Source organism: Felis catus, chromosome A3 (assembly GCF_018350175.1).
Source record: "Felis catus isolate Fca126 chromosome A3, F.catus_Fca126_mat1.0, whole genome shotgun sequence".
NCBI lineage: Eukaryota > Metazoa > Chordata > Mammalia > Carnivora > Felidae > Felis > Felis catus.
In genome coordinates this window covers 101,354,983-101,361,550 of record NC_058370.1, presented here as the reverse complement: position 1 = coordinate 101,361,550, position 6,568 = coordinate 101,354,983, and positions in this window count along the sequence as shown.

The window sequence follows — 6,568 nt, the reverse complement described above, 5'->3', positions numbered from 1 at the left end:
TATTCGTGAAAGTATTTTGACTCCTTCCCTGACCAGAATATTCCTTCATTTATTAATTCAATCATTCCCTACATTTTGAAGTTTTTTTTTTTAAGTTTATTTTATGTATTTTGAGAGAGAGAAAGCAGGGGAGGGACAGACAGAGAGGGAGAGAGAGAATCCCAAGCAGTCTCCATGCTGACAGCATGGAGTCCGACATGGGGCCCAAACCCAGAAACTGTGAGATCATGACCTGAGCCAAAACCAGGAGTTGGACGCTTAACCGACTGAGCCACCCAGACACCCCTATTTTGAAATTTTATTCAAACTTCATCCTAGTCAAAAGGCAGCTTAAATTCTCATTGTGCTCCCTACTACACAGTGAGTTCCTTTGTGGATTCAAAACGTAGCTCTCCCCTCAACAATTTCACATAGTAGGTCAGTGTATGCTTGCTGAGTGAATACTTGACAAGTAGGTGAATCATTGGATGCCTGTGGCTTTGTTGGGATTGAAGCTGGGGAAAGGCTTCCCAGGAAACCCTGGAGGAGGGAACAGAATGATGTGCATGATCACCATAGAGCACAGGGGTGTGCTTACAGAGTGACCCATATGGGATATTCCAGTAAAGCCAATATAGGAAGAACTATAGATCATACCATTAAAGAATTAGAATTTAGTGAAATATGCTTTACCCTGTACCTCTCCTGAACACAAGGGCCCAGCAGCTACCCCTGGATCTTTCATTTCTTTGAGTTTTGTCTTCATACACATGGACCGTCAGGTTACTTGATCTAGACTAATAGGACACTTCTGAGCCAACAGTAAGTCAACCATGAATGACCCAAGAGGTCAATGGCATCTGGACTATTGTCCTACCAACATTTTCTAGACACACACTCTATGGAAAGTGCAAGCTAAGCTCTGGTGTAGAAGAATTTTCAGGAAAGTAAGCAAGGTATACCTTTAAAAATTATCATATGGAAATAATATAGGTAAAAAATGTAAACTTTGGGGTCCAACAGACTGGGTTCATGTTCCTTTTTACCAACTTCTTATTTGGTACCTAGAAGCAGTTACTAACATCTTTGTACTTTAGCTTTCTCATCTGAAAAATGGGAATATAACACTTACCTTATAGTATTGTTCTGAGAATTTGATGAGATGGCACAGAAAAACTATCCACTTAGTGTTCAGTTAATAGAAGCTACTATTTTATCACTATTAATACAATAGAATTAAGGGAACATATTAAAAATTGCCATTGGGTACTTTGGTCTAGGGGAGTAGAGAAAGCAGAGACCTCAGGAGGGCTGTATGGTGAGGGAACGTGGAGCTGAACCTTGAGAGATGTCAGCGGAGTGGCCGTCCCAGCTCTGAAGGGCTGGTGACTCATGGCTCTAAAGCAGAGAGAAGGCAGAGTTGCAGGGCAGAGGTGACAGGCTGGCGAGATTTCTCTTTGAAGTGTCAGGCTGACTTTGAGGCCAACTGGACTAGCTTTCAACCCTCAGAGGGCAAGGGACACAAGGACACAGGGACATAGGACAAGCAAACACTATTAGCTTCACAGCCAAATTAGGAGCCTAATAAACAAGACTTACAGATAAGTTCTGTGTTGTCTCTTGATTACATCAGCTCACAAATCATCCCCATTGCCTGCCACAGAATCCACAGGATTTTCCACTCCACTGTGTCACAGTAAAGGAGAACTCGTGGGGCGGGGGTGGAGGGGTGGCTTAAATAAATCACAGGAAGGTTTCCCTTTCTACAACAAGGATAGTCCTAAAAGTTATAAAGGGAAATTTTGTTAAGTGGACTTTTCAGTGCAGTCTGTGTAGTGTGATTCTTTTCACAGTGCAAACCACCACCCACAAAGTTTGTTTATCATTTTTGCACTTTGGGGCCCCATTGGGTTCTTCAAGCAGGCAGACGTCTAAAAATGCCACGGATATTGGATGGTTTTAAGGCAGACTCCATTCTAAATACTGGCCAGTCATTTACAGAGGGTTCTTTAAGGAAATGCAATGCTCGAGATAGAATAAGCATATGAAAAGCAAAGCTTAAGGAATGACTTTTAGGGCCACCTCAGCCAGTGGGTTAAGGGTTAAGCACCTGACTCTTGATTTTGGTTAAGGTCTCTGTGCTGCCAGCATTGGAGCCCCCTCAGGATTCTCTCTCTCCCTCTCTCTGCCTCTTCCTTGCTCACTCTGTCTCTAAAAGTAAATAAATAAATAAATAAAAATAATGTTCAAAAATTTTTTGTTGAAAAATGTGCATCCCGGAATCCCACCAAAAGGATTTAAGACAGCACATAATAAAATCACAAGCATTCCAGGTCCCGTGACGTGGCCAACTGAGCTGATGTAAGCTCTTCCCTCAGCATGGCAAAAATGTGCAGGCTGAACCCTAACAGTCTTTCAGATATACAGCTGAGGTCACAAGAAAAAAAGAAAGAAAAATCCCCAAGTTCCACGAGCACAGAGGAAACTGAAAGAACAGTAAGCAGTTTGATGAGGCTGGGGTGCCTGCAGGGGAGGGGTGGCCAGACCTGGAAATAAGTCCTGTTGGCCAAGAATGTGGGTTTCCATGCCCTCAGGAGCAGGAGATGGGGCCTCGGGCTCGTAAAATACACAAAGTGGGAGAGATGGCCGGCAGGGTTGGAAGGCACTACCCACCAGCCCAGAGAGATGTGAAGGAGCTTGTCCCAAGCCAAGAGGTACACATAAAAATTGGTCCTGGGCTGGAGATACCTCTGAGACACCTGGAAAAGCCAATGCAAAGTGCTCTGGCCCCCTCTGATAGGAGCTTCACGGTCCTGAAGGACTTGACAGTTTACACAGTGCTTTCACAAGGCAGAGAATGCCGTGACCATTTCACAGAAAAGGAAGTAGAGGCTCCATAAGGCTGAGTGATTTGTTCAGGATCACACATCAGGGAGAGAAATCCAGGCCCAAACCCAAGTCCTTCCCCTCCGCAGCTCTGCCTCTTGCAGAAGTATGGGCAGCTCAGGGCACCTCCTGGAACACCCTGGGATGGGCGCGCTGGCACTGCGGACACCCTGGGATCAGATACAACTGTAGAGGTACCTGGCTTAAAATGAATGCCAGTCATATTCTGACCACCAAGAGCACGTCTCCCCTTCTCCCATGCCTCCACACTGCTCATCTGAAGAGGGAGCATGAGAAGGGATGTCTAGTGGGAAGTGGGAAGGCATTATTGTTTGGCGGTTGAGAAATCACACATTGCTCCCATGAAGCGAGAGTCTTTTTTTTTTTTTTCTTCTTCTTGAAAGCCACTTGAACTTTGTCGTTGCAGTTAAGCTTATCTCTTCTTGTGTTTGCTTAGCTTGTGGGCAGGGGATATCATAACTCTCTCCTAATTTTATGGAAAGCAACTTACAAGTGTTAGATTTTTTTTTTTAATTTTTTTTCAACGTTTATTTATTTTTGGGACAGAGAGAGACAGAGCATGGACGGGGGAGGGGCAGAGAGAGAGGGAGACACAGAATCGGAAACAGGCTCCAGGCTCCGAGCCATCAGCCCAGAGCCTGACGCGGGGCTGGAACTCACGGACCGCGAGATCGTGACCTGGCTGAAGTCGGACGCTTAACCGACTGTGCCACCCAGGCGCCCCACAAGTGTTAGATTTTGAAATGGCCACTAACCTTCTTGGCCCCAAGACTCACTAAAAAAAAATGGGGGGTAGGGGTCAAAAGAGGCCATTGCCGATTGCCTGAGAAGGCCCTCTCTGGGATCTTGGGGAGAGAGGAAGTCCTTGCCTCATGTCTGTCAGGCTCTTTGCTCCAAAAGCTGGTGGGTCTTCGCTGTTGTGCCAGTCCATTGACCAGCCTCTGAGTGAATCATGCCCAGGTGCTGCCTGGACTGGGTAGGCAAGAAGTACAGAGGCAGGCAGAAGGGTCTGGAAAGAGTCAGCTCTCAGATACCGGAAAAGGAGTTCCTATCCCAGGCTTCCTGACAGGGCTCTGGGATGGGTGCTAACTTCCTCTAAGGAGAAAAATTCATGACCTTCCTTCCTGCTCTCCACCTTGGAGCCCAGAGAACAGCACTATGGGGTGTGTCATTTGACAACCGGGGATTAAGGGGAGCGGGTCTAGATGTAGACTCAGGTATCCCTTTATCTGAGGAGAGATGCTGGGCAGCCAGTGGTTGCACAAGAGAGCATGGTGTATCCAAGGCACTGCCAGGAGATCCTCCCAGATGGAACACTTAATGGCTGGGGGATGGGGGTTTAAATGGCCTCATCATTGCCATTTTCTTAGTGGTTATTTCATTGGCTTTAGACTACAGAGCTCCTATGCTCCCCACTGCTGCAAATTTTTACTGATTTACTCCTTGATAAGTGTTTGAAAAGTTCTTTGGGTAGGTGGCAGGTGAGGTGGGGTGGGTGGGGTCTCAAGCATGACTTGAATTTAGTCCAGCACTCAGTCACTATGGCCATTAGACAGACACACACTAGCTGTTAGTCAGTTGCTATTAGCCTACATCATACAGATGCCATCTCAGACCACATGGCACTCTGGGATTTGGATAAAATTAGATTAATTTCCCCCAAACCCCTCGCTAAGATTTCTGGGGGTCCTTGGAGGGACTGTACTCCCATAGACACTCTACTCTCTGATACAGACAGTCCCTGACCTATGTTCATCTTGGGAGTTTTTGAGTTTACAATGGTGTGAAAGTGATACTCATTCAATAGAACCCGTACTTTGTGACTTTTGATGCTTTCCCAGGCTGGTGATATGCAGTACGATCGTCTCTTGTGATTCTGGGCTGCAACAAAAAGCCTTGGCTCCATCAGCCATGGGATCGCAAGAGTTAAACAATCCATACACTAACAGCCATTCTGTACCCAGGCAAACTTTTCTGTTTTTCACTTTCAGTACAGTAGTCAATAAAATACATGAGATATTCAATACTATGTCATATAATAGGCTTTGTGTTAGATGATTTTTCCCAGCTGTAAGCTAATGTAAGTATCCCGAGTACATGTAAGGTGGGCTGGGCTAAGCTACGATGTTCAGTAGGTCAGGTGGATTAGACACATTTTTAGCTCACAATGGGTTTGTTGGGATGTGACACCATCGTAAGTTGAGGAAGTTCTATACTGTTTCAACTCCGGCACATCAATCTGGAAATGAAGCTCAGCCCTTCATCATTTTCTATTTGCACATGTATTGATTTATAAATTATAATTTACTGAAGCATTTGAGATAGCTGGGGAGAGAATAAAAAAAAATGGATAGAGATTCACTTTGTGGCCAATGAGCAGCTTCAAATTCAACATTAGCTTTCCTGGAAGCCCTTGGTGCCTCACTGTCACTGGGGGTGTCTTTGTGACCCATCACCCCATACCCACTCAGTGGTTCCCCCTCCTTTTTGCCTGCTGCACTGTTCTTTCCTTTCCCTGATGTCCAGGTGGAGAAAGAAGACACAACCAAGCCTCTCCCTGGGTCCTGCACAACCCAGAAGTCCTTCCCCATCACTACCTTAGCCCTGGTTGACCACAGACCGTAGGTTTCACTCACTCTCTCCCAAGCAGCTTCTTTAGCCATTCACACACACACACACACACACACACACACACACAGTTCATATCAGAGAGGAATTCTGATGCTAATTCTTAAGACACTGGATTTTTGACTTCCTTACATATACATATATAAAATAAAAAATCATTGTCCCACACGGAGGAGATTAGGGTCTACTATGGGCACCCTCGATACAATAAGACATACATAAAGGTACATAATCAAGGTTCAGAACAAGATGAGAGGATGTGCCCGTCATCCTGTGAGCCACTCTCTCACTGCCAGCTAGGTGCAAGGGCATTTGAGGTAGCTAAAAATGCCTGTGAGTTCTGGACATACAAGCCTGCTTAGTGTTCGCCAGGGACCATCCTGACCTGTGGCCTGGAAAGCACTTTGTGTCCTGGGCATTGTCAGTGGAGGAGGACTGAGCAGAGAGGGCAGAGGTGAGCACCTCTCTGCGCTGGAGGGAAAGGTTGACTGGTGTTAGGAGCCACATGATGGCAGGCAACCAGTGCCCTGTGCACATGCCGCTCAGAAGGGAGTGATCTCTCCACAGAAGGGAGGAGGACTTTGACATTGAGCACATGGGCGGATGAGAGGACTTCTCAGGTACTTTGCCGGATCACCATGTCTCAGATTCTGGAGGTTTGGGAGAGGATGTGTGAGGGAGTTGGAAATAACAGAGTGCGCCTCTACTGTGGGCTGACGCACTTGCATGAGTGCCGTGCTCCTCCTTAGGTTTGTCTTCCTGCGTCCTTGGCACGAACCTTCGTCCACTCACCTGTCCCCTGGCTCATCTACAACCAGAACCTGAGGGCTGCTGGGTCTCCAGAGCAGACCCCCAGGAGCCCAGAGTTGGCAGGTGGGTAAGTGAGCATGTAGGCTTCCGGGGGATCGTGCTGCAGACGAGAACAGGCAGGATCTGCTGGCAGGGGAGAGCACTTCCAGGAAACAGAGGACTCTGGCTGTGATCTCCCTGGTGCAGGCTGGAATGGCAGAGTAGATTCTCCTGGTGCAGGAGAAGGAGAAAGAATGGGCAGGGA